Raw genomic sequence first — 13667 nt, 5'->3', positions numbered from 1 at the left:
TAGCAATGTCAATACAACTGACTTGGTTACCTCCCAGGACATGCAGGAGAGGCTGCATCCAGACCAGTACACTACACAACCGCATGGGACAACATTCATGCAGAAAGCAACATGTGTCAAGCTCCTTAGACCTGTCCAATGCAGAGACCCTGGCTGAATCTTTTTTTCAAAAACATACACCTAATTGATCTGGAATCCAAATGTCTCCATTTCAGCCCTAAATCCATATTCTCACCTTTAACTCCCCATAAACAGTACAGATCTCCTGCCCTGAGAGGAAGACCACTTTGTACTTGGTAAAACTGAGCTTCTCACCTGATAACCACACAAAGGAGTGGAAAGTATGCTGAGGTATTTCTGGGCAAAAGAAACACGAGGGTACTTGGACAAAGAATGATCTACTCGATTTACTCCAAGGTAATGTACAAATACTATAATGATTTTCTGTAAGTGCCATGTCTTTTTAAAAGACATGGTGAGCTCCTCCCTCAGACTCCAGCTTCCGTCCTTAATGCTTAAAACAGTATCCACCTGGCACAGATTAACTATTCAAAGAGTACACTGAATGAATTGATTGAATTCATTCAAATAAAAATAATGAATAATAGCTGAGGCTCAAGGATATCAAAAAACTGGGCTCAATTCAATGACTTGGAAGTTACCATTCAAGTTTCAAGATTCTGCATTTACAGAGAACTAAGTTAAATCTCATAAAATGCCCTTATTGAAAATACTGCAATTAGTATAGTTACAAGGAAATTAGATAAACTACATCTTACTATATTAATAAATTTTTTAAAAACCCAAGGGACCATTGTTGCCTGCTATCAGTTTGTAAGTTATCAGGAAAAAAACATGACTTCAAGGCCATTTGGCTTTGAAACTTTAAAAACAAGATGCAAAAACAAATCTTTACTTGCCTCTACTGAAAACTATAATTTGAGTAATTTCCCATAAATTTCTGGTATAATTTTATTTGTGATCAATTAATCTATTTGGCAATCATTGCTAAATATGAAATTTGCTTGTTTGTTAAAGTCCTAAGTGACTTTTAAATAAGCTAACATTTGGTGTTTGCATGTGCCAGGCATTGTTCCTCCTTTAATCCTCTCTTAAGGTAGATACCATATTATTACTATTTTACTATATGCCTATACATCAGAGAAGGAAAACTCTGACTCCAAAAAACCTCCGCTGCCTTGCGGCATACCTCTTCAGGGGAAAGGCTAAGGGAGTAAACCCCGACAGAAAATCCGGAGCCGGAGTCCCTAAGGCGGTTTGATGTTGTGATCAACACCGGCAACTCCTGCGGCGCACCTGAACCCAAGCTGTATCGACTCCGTCTTTCCCTTGGACCCTTCAGCTGCGAAGAGAGGGGGGGTCTGCTGCATGGGCAACAGCAGACCCTCCATATTACCCTGCCCAGGCTCTGTAGCTTCAGCGTCATCGCATGATGTCGATTCAACACGGGAGGAGACAGATACCATGTCACTCCCGAGTCGGACTGCACAGCCATTCTCGGCGGTGCAGATGGACTCTTAAGAAGCTACACCATCGTCTCTCGAGACGGACGGCTGCCGACGACGAGATACTCATATACTTAGTTATTTAGTTAAGTGGCAGAGCCAGGATTCAAATTTGGGCAGTCCAACACTGGATCCCAAACTCTCAACCACTACCTTATCCAATAACAATAAAATCCCATTATTACTACATACGTTATGATAAATTCAGACAGAATCTATCTATGACATGATATTGGTTCTGTCTGCCCCCTTATTACTACTACAAAGGAATTATTTTATTAGGAAGTATAACTATAAAACAGATGGCGGAGAAATAACATGAGCGTTATCAGGTAAGGCCAGAAGCCAGAATCATACTACCAGACAAAGCAGTAATAAGTTCCGTCTTCTGACTCCATCACAAATCATGTCACCTTGAACAAGCCAATTAATTTACCCTCAGTTTCCTAAGTCATAAAATCAGGAAAGAAACAATTGCACTACCACAAACCATCAAAATGAAATAACTATTAATTCCACTCCCAATATTTTCCCCAAAGGAAATAACCCAAACAAGTAAAAGATTATAGAAAGATAGTTAAGGCAATTATTTATAACAACAAAGAGTTAACATCCAACAAGAGCCTGTTAAATTATGCCGACAACTCAATGAAATATGCAAAGTGCAGATAAAGTTATAGGATACACACATCCAGTATATCAACCATTCAGAAACTATGCTGGAAACTGTAATGATGATTTAAGAAAAAAAAATCATTGAGAAACACAAATAAAAATATATCAATAAATTAATGGTATCATGGATGAAGATTTTCACAAACTTGAAACATTCTCTCCTTACTATTTTGACTGATCTACTGTGACCATATAAAACAATATATGCAAACTCACTGAGAAAATATATATACAAAATACATGTTGTTAATTAATGGATAACAAAATCCAACTGCAATTGACTTTAATACATAAAAAGTTAAGAGACAGGCAAGAATTCCAGACAAAAGAAACACCTCTAAACATAAAAACAGAAAATAATAACAAGAAGGGAAAAACATGACTCTTCTCGTCAGAAGAGCTTGAAAATTTCAAAAAAAAGGTTGGAAAGAAAGACTCCCAAGTAACTCTTTGTTAAACTCATAATTCAACTGCACACAAACTTAGTAAACACCTACATACAAAGCTCAACAAGAGACACAGGATAAATTCCTGATTTCAAGATACTTGGGGAATAACAGGGAAGACAAGAGTGAAGAAATGTCATTTGAGCTTAGAGGAATAATAGAAATCGGTGAAGAATTCACCAGAATTCATCAGTCACCAATCCACTGATTCAATCAAGGAGGTAAACAAATCCTGAGAATAAATAAACAGAAATCCATACCTCGACACATCAAGATATTAGAAACAAAACCAAACACCCCCCCACCTCAAAAAAAGGGAAAGAAAATCTTTAAACACAACCAGACAAAAAGACATATTAGGTTTAAAGGCAGGAGATTTCTAATTCCCAACCACTTAACCTAACCAGCAACAATGGAAATCAGAAAGACACTGGAATTATATTTTCAATACACCATAAGAAAACACCTGCTAATGTGGAAATATTTGTCCAGCAAAAAATATCTTTCAAGAAGGAGAGCTAAATACAATTTCAGACAAACCAAAACTTGAGAGTTAATCACCAGAGGATCAAGAAGGAAAATTCTAAAAGATATACTTCAGACAAAAGGAAATTATCTCAGGTCTGAAACGTGAAAAACAAAAGGAGTAAATGAGCAAAATGAAAAGTAACTGTTTAAAACAATAATGTCTAAGAAGTTTAAAAGAGAAACAAGAACGAATTAAAATTTACAATACTCCAGCCCTGGCTGGTGTGGCTCAGTAGATTGAGTGTTCTTAAGGTTTACATATTATTAGGGAGAAATAAAGTGTTTTAAACTCTGTATGTTGTCAGGAAAGAAGGTAATGGAACTTTTAAATACTGAGAAGTATAATTTTTGGGGTAACCTCTAAATAAAGAGAAACAAGTTACGCAATTTCCAAACTTGAAGGGGAGGGGGGCATAAAAGAAACAATGAAAAAACTTAAAGTCCAAAAGAAGGCAGGGAAGGAGAAGAAAAATAAACAATACAAATGGCACAAAATAACATGGTAAATTTAAACCCAAATATATTGCTAATTAAAGTGGACTAAATAACAGTTCATTTAACCAAAAAGACAATTTTTTAAATTTTATACCTCTAGAACCCAGGATGGACAGCTCAGTTGGTTAGAGCGTCATACCGATACGCTAAGGTTGAAGGTTCAATCCCCATCAGGGCACATACAAGAATCAACCAATGAATGCATAAATAATAAGTAGAACAACAAATCAATGTTTCCTTTCTTCTCTCTCTCTCTCTCTCTCTCTCTCTCTCTCTCTCTCTCTCTCTCTCTCTCTCTCTCTCTTCCTCTCTCCTCCCCCCTTCCCTCCCTCTTTCTAAAATCAATTTTACAAATATTTATGCCAGCCCTAGCTGCTGTGGCTTAATTGGACCATCATCCCGTAAACTGAAAGGTCATGGGTTCGATTCCTGGTCAAGACACATACCCAGGTTGAAGGATACAAGAAGGCAACCAATCAATGTTTCTTTTTCCCTTCCTCTGTCTCTAAAAGCAAGGAAAAAATGTCCTTCAGTGAGGACAAAAAATAAATAAAAATAAATACAAAATGTACACCTCTAATAACATAGCCTCAAAATACAGAAAACAAAAATTTGGCAGAATAAGAAAAAAAATATTATAATCATAGTGGAGATAAACCTCTCTCAGTAATTAACAGAACAAGCAAAAGAAGATTCCTGAGAGTTTGGAAATTTCAGCCTACGACCTAATGAATACACAGAAATCCCTACATTGTAATTGTGAGATATACATTTTTTCCAAGCACAGGGAATATTTATAAATATTAACCATGTACTGGGTCACAGAGTACTCTCAACCAATTGAAAGGACTGGAATCAAGTGGAACATATTCTCTGTCCATAATGTAATTAAATTAGTAATTAATTACAAAAACATGACTAGACTATGACTCTATATTAGGAAATTAACAAGTATACTTTTAAGTAACCCGTAGGGCCCTGGCTGCCCTGGCTGGTTTAGCTCAGTGGATTGAGCGTCGGCCTGCGAGCTAAGTGTCGCTGGTTCGATCTTCCAGTCAGGGTACATCAGAGAAGGAAAACTCTGACTCCAAAAAACCTCCGCTGCCTTGCGGCATACCTCTTCTGGGGAAAGGCTAAGGGAGTAAACCCCGACAGAAAATCCGGAGCCGGAGTCCCTAAGGCGGTTTGACGTTGTAGTCAACACCGGCAACTCCTGCGGCGCACCTGAAGCCAAGCTGTATCGACTCCGTCTTTCCCTTGGACCCTTCAGCTGCGAAGAGAGGGGGGGTCTGCTGCATGGGCAACAGCAGACCCTCCATATCACCCTGCCCAGGCTCTGTAGCTTCAGCTCCACTGGAGAGGACACTCCAGCATCATCGCAAGATGTCAATTCAACACGGGAGGAGACAGATGCCGTGTCACTCCCGAGTCGGACTGCACAGCCATTCTCGGCGGTGCAGATAGACACTTAAGAAGCTACACCATCGTCTCTCGAGACGGACGGCTGCCGACGAGGGCCCTGGCTGGTGTGACTCAGTGGATTGAGTGCTGGTCTGCAGACCAGAAGGTTGCTGGTTCGATTCCTGGTTAAGGCACATGCCTGGGTTGCAGGCCAGGCCCCAACTTGGGGGCACGCAAGAGGCAACCAGTTGATGTTTCTCTCCCTCTCTTTTTCTGTCCGTTCTCTCTCTGAAGTTAAATAAATAAAAACTTTAAAATAAATAAATAAAATCTTAGGTCAAAAACTGTAATAAAAATTAGAAAATACTTTGAGCTGAATAAAATACATCAAAGATCATAAGAAATAAGAATATACACTCTAGCATCTTACAAAGAGCATCAAGAAAGTTAATGTGGCTACAACAGAGTGAGCAAGTAAAAGAAAATGAAGAAATGAAGTCAAAGAATTCAAGGAGAGGAAGATATACGACTTATTCTACTCGAAGTTAAGGAAGACATCTTTGAAGGTTGACATTTTTAAAGAAACACTCTGAGGGCCAAATTAAAAGCAGCTTTAGGGGGTCCAAGTGGAAGCATAGAGACCTACTTAAAAGCTCAATGCAGTAAGAATTCAGCTGAGACATAAGTTATGTGAACCAAATCTGGGATTGGTGGAAGAGGCAAGAAGTAGAAAGAGCCAATGAAATTTACTGATGGAATGGATGTGGGTGCTACAGAAAGAACCCAAGTATCACTCGAAGGGTTTATGCTTTAAATATGAGAAAGATGGAGCTTCTATTAACTTAAAATGGAGACGACTACAGTGGTACCCATTACCCACAGTTTCACCTTCCACGGTTTCATTTCCCCTGTCAACCAAGGTCTGAAATATTAAATGGAAAATTCCAGAAATAAACAAGTCCTTAGTTTTAAAACACATGCTGCTGTGAGTAGTACAATAAAATCTCCAGTCAGCCTCGCTCATTCCCATCCCACCCCAGACGTAAATGATCCCTTTGTCCATCATGTCCATGCTGTATACGCTACCTGACCAGTAGTCACTTAGCAGCCCTCTAGGTCGTCAGATCAAGGGTGAAGGCATTGCAATGCCTGTGTTCAAGTTACCTTTATTTTACTTCATAATGGCCCACAACACAAGAGTAGTGATGTTTAGAATTCAAATACCCAAGAGAAGCTGGAAAGTGATTGTGGCACCTAACCAGGTCATTAGCAGCCTAGCACTACATCACAACGCCTCACTGTGCACCGAGCTGCCTCTCCCAGGTGGACTCTGTGCCATCTCACACCATCGTGACACAGGTGAGGCTGGTACGAGAATGCATTTTGGAAGACCACATTCACATAACTTTTATTATAGTACACTGTCATAATCGTTCTATTTTACTAGTTATTTTGTTAAACTCTTAATGTGCCTAATTTATAAATTAAACTTTATCAAAGGTATGCATGTAGAGGAAAAAGTATTATATATATATATATCAGTCCTATCTGTGGTTTAAGGCATCCACTAGTGGTCTTGGAACATACACCCCACAGATAAGAGAAGACTATACTGTAAAGAAGAAGTTGGTTTTGGGAAAAACATCTGGGAATTTGGTTTTGGAAAGTTAAGTATGAAACTCCAATTACACAACCAAGTGAAAATGCTAAGAAAGCCATTGTATATATAATTCTGAAATTCTGGGAAGAGGTCCAAGTTAGAGATATAAATTTGGAGGTCATGAGGGTCCAAATAAAAGATCTACAAGGAAGTAAGAATAGAGACAGGCATCTGAGGACTGTGTCCTGAGGCATAGAAATAGGTAAGGATTCTGTTTAAACTCTGTAGGAATCGCCTGACCAACAGATTACTTCTCTTCATATTCTTTGTTAGGGAGGAAGGGAAAGAAAGAAAAGGAAACAGTAAAGTTCTTGGAAACAACTTAATACTATGATCTAATCAATTTTATTCTCACCTCTAAGACAGCGAAATGGCAATATTGTTTGATGCAATACTCATATTCCTGGGATTCCATCCTAAGAAAATAATCCAAAAGAAGGAGAAAGACTAAAGACTATAATATTTTCTCAGTTATCTTTAACTGTAAACAATAAAAGTGAAGGAAAAAACTAACTGAAACTACAAGATGATAGCTAAGCAAATTTAGAATTATTTGCTGGTTTATTAAGCAGTCATTAAAAATTACTATGGGAAGCCAGAAAAATATTAAGAAAAAATACAAAACCTTTAAAGATGTTACTAGCACTATAAAAAAATTAAGTGTGCATAATAAAGGAATACGCAAATTTTAATTGTTATGAATAGACTCTCGTAGGGTTTCTTTTTCCTTTTTAAACTTTCTTTAATCATGTAATTGTTCCATGTCATTCATGTTAAAAAGATATAACTTGCCAAACAGGTTTTTTAGTTTCTCCCAGTGCTCCTTTAGTCATTTGAGGCTATGCTGTTCTAATAATACTTTAAAAAACTTAGGTCAGCCCTGGCTGGTGTGGCTCAGTGGATTGAGCACCGGCCTGCAAACCAGAGGATCGCCAGGGGATCGCCATTTCAATTATCAGTCAGGACACATGCCTGGGTTGCCGGCCAGGTCCCCAGGCAGGGGCGCGCAAGAGACAACCACACATTGATGTTTCTCTCTCTCTCTTTCTCCCTCCCTTCCCCTCTCACTAAAAATAAATAAAATCTTAAAAAAAAAAAAAAAAACACCAAAAACAAAAAACTTAGGTCACTTAATAATGAAGAATATTGCCTTATCTCTGTCTCTGGTTGTCACATTGTAGTGGATGCTCAGATAATGTTTACTGAATTGATTAAATTTAGTGTAAGTAATTTATGTCCCGTCACTCATTCACGTATTTACTAAATTTGGAAACTGGTAAACAGGGATTATTTCTACAGGGTGAAAATTATGAAAGACTTACTTTCTCTTTTTACAGCAAACACTTACTTTTGAGGAAAATATTTCTTCACATTTAGGCATTTCATAAATATCCTGAGTGGCTTATAACTCAGGCATGGAACTATCAAGTAAGTCCTTTGGGAGCTCAGTCTCTTTGGAAGACAGAAATTAGCAAAGTAAAATATTCTCCCTGTTAAGGTGGGGGATGGGGATGCAGGGGTCTTGGAGAAGGAACTTGTATTATTATTATTAACAAATTTCTCAAACAACTTCAAGAAATAAACAGTCAAAGTAGACTGGCTGGATACTTGTGAAATAAGGAGAGGACCAAGATCGTTCTTGTTTTCAATCTCATATTTCACTATTCCAGACCTCAAAAGCTTACATACCAAACTATCCACAGTTCCCCTGTTAAGAGTATACTCTTTATCCTTCTATCTCCTCTCTGTCAGGAATTCCTCTCTGTCCTGGGTCACTTCAGGAAGTCTTCCTGCCATCACGTCCTTTTCCCTGGCTAGGCCAAGTGCCTCTTCACTGTACCCTCTGTGTCTCTTATATCTTAGCTCATTGTTACATTGTTTCCATTTTATGTTTATTTATTCCACAAGTCACTAAAGTTAATGAGGACAAGGTGTCAAGACACTTCTGTAACCCCATGCTGGGACAAAATACATGTTCAATATAATAACATTTTAACTAAACCAAAATAGACTGTAGCGAACCATTTCCTAAGCAGCAAAATTAGGTGCCTTATTCTGTCAGCTTCAGCACCTGTCAAAACTTGAGTCTTTTGAGCACATTATACTCACTTTCAAGGTAAGTCAAATAAAGAAAGACAAGTACTGTATGATATCACTTATATGTGAAATCTAAAGGTTAAATCTGTAAAAGAAAACAGTAAAATGATGGTTACTAGGGAATGAGGCAGAGTGGGGATAGAGTAATGGTGTTTAAGGATACAAACTTGTAGCAAGTAGTAAATATGCCAGAGATCTGATGCACAATATAATAAATACAGGCAATAATACTATATATAATTATGTAATGCGATAAATCATTACATTAGCAATCTTATTACAATATATGAATGTATCAAAGTTAACATGCTGTATATCTTAAAATTGACGGCACACCTTCCTCCAAAGAAGCCCTTTATTTCCCCTAATGCAGGACATTGAAAATTTAATCCCTGACTTTTGTCATCTAGTGGTTATGGATTGAATGATTTCTTTTAACCCTTTTGCCAAATCTGTTGCCCCCAGAATACAACAAGGATGCCAGCCTGTTAAACCAAGCACACTGTTGTCCGGGGACAGTCAACTGACCTGGGGTCTGCAAGATCCTTCCCCATGTGGGAAGGCCATCCTCCCCTCCACACCCCCACTCTTATTGGGGATTTCTGAACCCAAGGGTACGTAGGACGACGATCATGTCCAGCTTGAAGCAGCGAGAGGAGCTCGAGACCTTTGCCCATTGTCCTTTATAAGATAATAAAGGGTCTTAATATCTGAGAGGGAGGGATAGTTATTTTTTGTTAAAATAATTAATTAATCATTTATTTATTTAAAAAAAGAAGAAGAATATATGAAAGGGTGAAGCGGGAAAGCTTGTATGTACAAACCATGGGCATAGATTTGGGGGGGGGATTGCTGGGGGAGGGGAGCAAAGGGGAAAAATTGGAACTATTGTTATCAATATAATCAATAAAATATACATAACAAAAACAAAAATAAATTTATAAGTCCTTAATCCACATAACCTCATTTGTCTTAAAAAGATAAATGGCCCTGGCTGGTGTGGCTCAGTGGACTGAGTGCCGGCCTGCAAACCAAAGGCTCGCTGGTTCAATTCCCAGTCAGGGCACATGCCTGGGTTGCAGGCCAAATCCCTAGTTAGGGGGGCACACAAGAGGCAACCACATATTGATGTTTCTCTCCCTATCTTTCTCCCTCCCTTCCCCTCTCACTAAAAAATAAATAATTTTTTAAAAGATAAATGACATATTTAATCGCATAAACATTAAAGGTCTTCAAAGACAGCCAACAGTCAGTTACTACCCCCAAAATTCCCTGGTTTGAAAATGAGCAATACCACTAAATTTGGGACAGGGGTAGCACATCAGAGTTTAGTCAGACTACTAAATTTTGAAATTATAGTTCTCTAAGCAACCTTCAGATTACCAATTAGTCTTCCACATACCCAGATTTTGAAAAGCTATCCAAAACAATTATTCCAGTAAAACAGGGAATATCTCTTTCCAAACATTTCTTCATTGTGGAGGTTGGACTGTAGTTAGTCTACTCAGACATTGGACACACTAACAAATTTGGCTTTCTCCAAAGCCATGGAGTAACTTTAGATTTTGGGAAGGGTCACAAATCAACCTTCCTCACTGAAGCCTCTCTCAACTCTAACTTCAACCTTTGTAAGCACAAATGAAAACAGAAACCTGCTTTTAATGTTTTGTTAGAAACAGCCCCTGATATTTTTAATCTAAGCATTCATGAATCATGTGTGAGTATATCAAATCATTTGAAGGTACTCAGCTCTCTTCAAAAATAGACAAAAGAACAAACAAACAAAAACCTGCTTTCTCTAGTTGATGGTGGTCTGGTTAAAGATGGAATCCACTGAAGAAGCAAGACATGGGAGTCCGGCACACTGGGGGCCAGCCCAGACTGGTGCAGTGAAAGCCTCTGTAATACCTGCTGCAGAACCCCTACAAATCAAGCGGGATTGGACATTCTCAGTAGGAATGGTTACAGGCTGGTGGGACCATAAAGAGATGATGATAGGTAGGCTGATAGATCCTATAGTCCAACTTTGTTCCTTCACAGACGCTGGGTTCATTGATACTTCCTGAGGAATGAAATTTCAGGAGACCAAAACTAGATCTGATTTTCTTTCTGGAAACTTCTTTCCCAGCCTTGAAACTCTTGGATGCTATAAGTCCTGGATGCTTTTCTTTTATATATGAAGGTGTAGATGATTCTTCAAATTAAAGATGAAAGCTGACTTTTCTCACCAGAAATAGTTTATGGAATCAATCTGCAAAAAATATAAGAGGCAGAGACCAAGATGGCTGGGAGACTCGCCGCCTTCCTCAAAAATGCCTGGGCCAAGGAGCTGGTACTGGTCACATCCTTCTCCATCATGGGCCTCGCTGTAACTATGCTCTTCTTCAGCTCCTACACCAAGTATGCTGCCATGATCAACAAGGTCACACCCTACAACTACCCAGCGCCCATCTGAGATGATGGGAATATGCCTGACATGCCCAGGCACCCCCAGGACCCCCAGGGTCCAAGCCTGCAGTGGATGAAGAAACTGTGAATACCTCCACTGACCAGAGGGAGATCCCCTCCCCTGTGACCCCAATAAAAATGTAAAAACTGAAAAAAGAAAAAAAAAAAAAGAGGCAGCAACCAAAGGAAAGAATAAAATATTTTCTTTTATCATCCTTAGATTGTTTGCTAGAGTGCAAACTCTATGAAAGCAGGATAACTTCCTCATCCTTAACACTTGTCCTAGAATACTCAAAGAATATGTGAAATGAAAACAAACAAACAAACAAACAAGAAAACTCCAACCCAGTCTCACAACTATATTTCATTCAAGTCACACTGAAGAGGAGTTAAGATGCATCTCAACCAAATCACTCACAGAACACTTGCAAAGTAAAATAATCTAGTCAGTTATATTTGGGTATAATAAGAATCAGGCCCTGATTACACTCGGTTGGAGCGTCATCTCATCCACCAAAAGATCACAGGTTCAAGCCCCTGACTGGGAATTGAGTACTTTTCAGTAAACTTCAATATACATCTCCTCTGCAGAACAAAATAAAATGTAGAGAAATGCAACAGGACAGAATTTCCTAGCAATCGTGAGAAAAAAATGCCCCAAAGATATTAGCATTATCATATTCTGAATTATCTTGAAAGGAATCTGAAAGTGCTTGTCTCTGTCTCATTTGAATCATCTTCTAAAATGGGGACAATAATAGTACCTACTTCTCAGGGCTACTGGAAGCTAATGTATAAAATCTTTAATATAAAAAATGCCAGTAGCTATTAGTGTGTAGCACTGTAGGTATTAGCTTATATTATTAGAAGCCTGTTATTCCTCCTCTACTCATACCTGATTCCATCCTAAGCAGCAGCATTCAAGGGTTCTACTTATTTTTTAAATCTTAATTATTAGTATGAAACCATTTTGAGAGTATAGTATAATGATTAAAAGCATGGGGTCTCTGTATTTATACTTCATAAAGTTGTTATAAAGTGCCTGGCACACAGTAACAACTCAAGACAGTTGCTATATTATTTACTGTACTTCTTTGCATAGGTACATAATTTCAATTACTTCAAAAATTAATATGACAGACTTTCGGCCAAAGTGGAGGCCTAGACTGACATGCTCTGTCTCCCTCCACAACTAAGAAGGAATACAACTACCGCAAAACCAAAGATAATAAGAAGTTCCAGAAAATAAAGCTACATGAAAGTCCAACATATGAAGTTATAAAGAAGTGGTGCTCATCCGGACGGGGAGGAGGGGAGAAGCCGGGGCCGAGAGGTCAAGCTGTGCTGATGGTGGCAGCAGTGGTGACAGCAGCAGGATGGCGGTAAGCACAGACACCCATATTTAAGGGGAGGCGAGAGCACCTGGAGAGCACCCCCGGCTACAGACCAGACCCGTCAGCTTGCGATTCCAACTCTGGGGAAGGAGACCCCCACTGCCTTGGATTGTGAAGCCCAGAGTGGGTAGGGAGGGAGGAGGAGAAAAGTGAATGGCAGGAATCCATCTTGGACCCCCACCCACAAACAAAACGCCACAGCGTGGTGAGAAGGGTCGCCTGGTTATCACAAGTGCATGGGGCTCCACCCTCTACAGTGTAGGAGGTGTGACAGCCACACTCAGGAATCAAAGGTAAACACAAAACTGTCAGGATGGCACAGATCATGAAAGAAATCCCAGTGACGCAGCTGACCAGACAGCAAATATCTAATCTAACAGATCAGTAGATAGAAAATCTTTCTGAGTCACAGTTCAGAGCTTTGGTTATAAGAATGCTTACAGACCTAACAGCAGATCTTAAACAAGACAGGGAAGAAATGAAGGCTAGCTCTGCTGAAATGAACAAAAACACATAGGAAACTAGTAGTGAGGGGAAGAAAACCAGGGATCAAATCAACAAATCGGAACATAGGGAAGGAACAAACAGTCACTATCGGCAGCCATCCATCTCGAGAGACGATGGTGTAGCTTCTTAAGAGTCTATCTGCACCGCCGAGAATGGTTGTGCAGTCCGACTAGGGAGTGACACGGTTATCTGTCTCCTCCCGCAGTCAACCAGTGCAGAAAGAGGAAACGAAAAGTGAGGAAAATGAGGAGAGTCTCAGAAACCTATGTGACAGCTATAAGCGGGCCAACATCCGAATCATAGGGTTGCCAGAAGGTGAAGAAGAAGAACTAGAAATGGAAAAATTATGTGAAAAGGTAATGAAGCAGAACTTCCCTAACTTGTGGAAGGAAACAGACTTACAGGTCCAGGAAGCACAGAGAGTATCAAATAAACTGGACCCAGGGAGAACCACACCAAGACACATTATAATCAAAATGTGAAAAATTAA

The 13667-nt window shown here is 39.2% G+C and overlaps 1 protein-coding gene and 1 pseudogene across 6 annotated transcripts in view; one reads left to right on the top strand and one right to left on the bottom strand.

Moving 5' to 3' along the window:
- NSD1 (nuclear receptor binding SET domain protein 1) overlaps positions 1 to 13667 on the bottom strand; it is a 158000-nt gene that overhangs the window by 91055 nt on the left and 53278 nt on the right. The gene's annotated exons all lie outside the window — the stretch shown is intronic.
- Positions 11109 to 11364, top strand: LOC150000495 (NADH dehydrogenase [ubiquinone] 1 alpha subcomplex subunit 3 pseudogene; annotated as a pseudogene).

The sequence above is a fragment of the Furipterus horrens genome, unplaced genomic scaffold, assembly GCF_987537825.1.
Source record: "Furipterus horrens unplaced genomic scaffold, mFurHor1.1.pri manual_scaffold_10, whole genome shotgun sequence".
Classification (NCBI taxonomy): Eukaryota; Metazoa; Chordata; class Mammalia; order Chiroptera; family Furipteridae; genus Furipterus; species Furipterus horrens.
The sequence above is the reverse complement of the archived record's forward strand: the minus strand, read 5'-3'. Positions and strand labels throughout refer to the sequence as shown.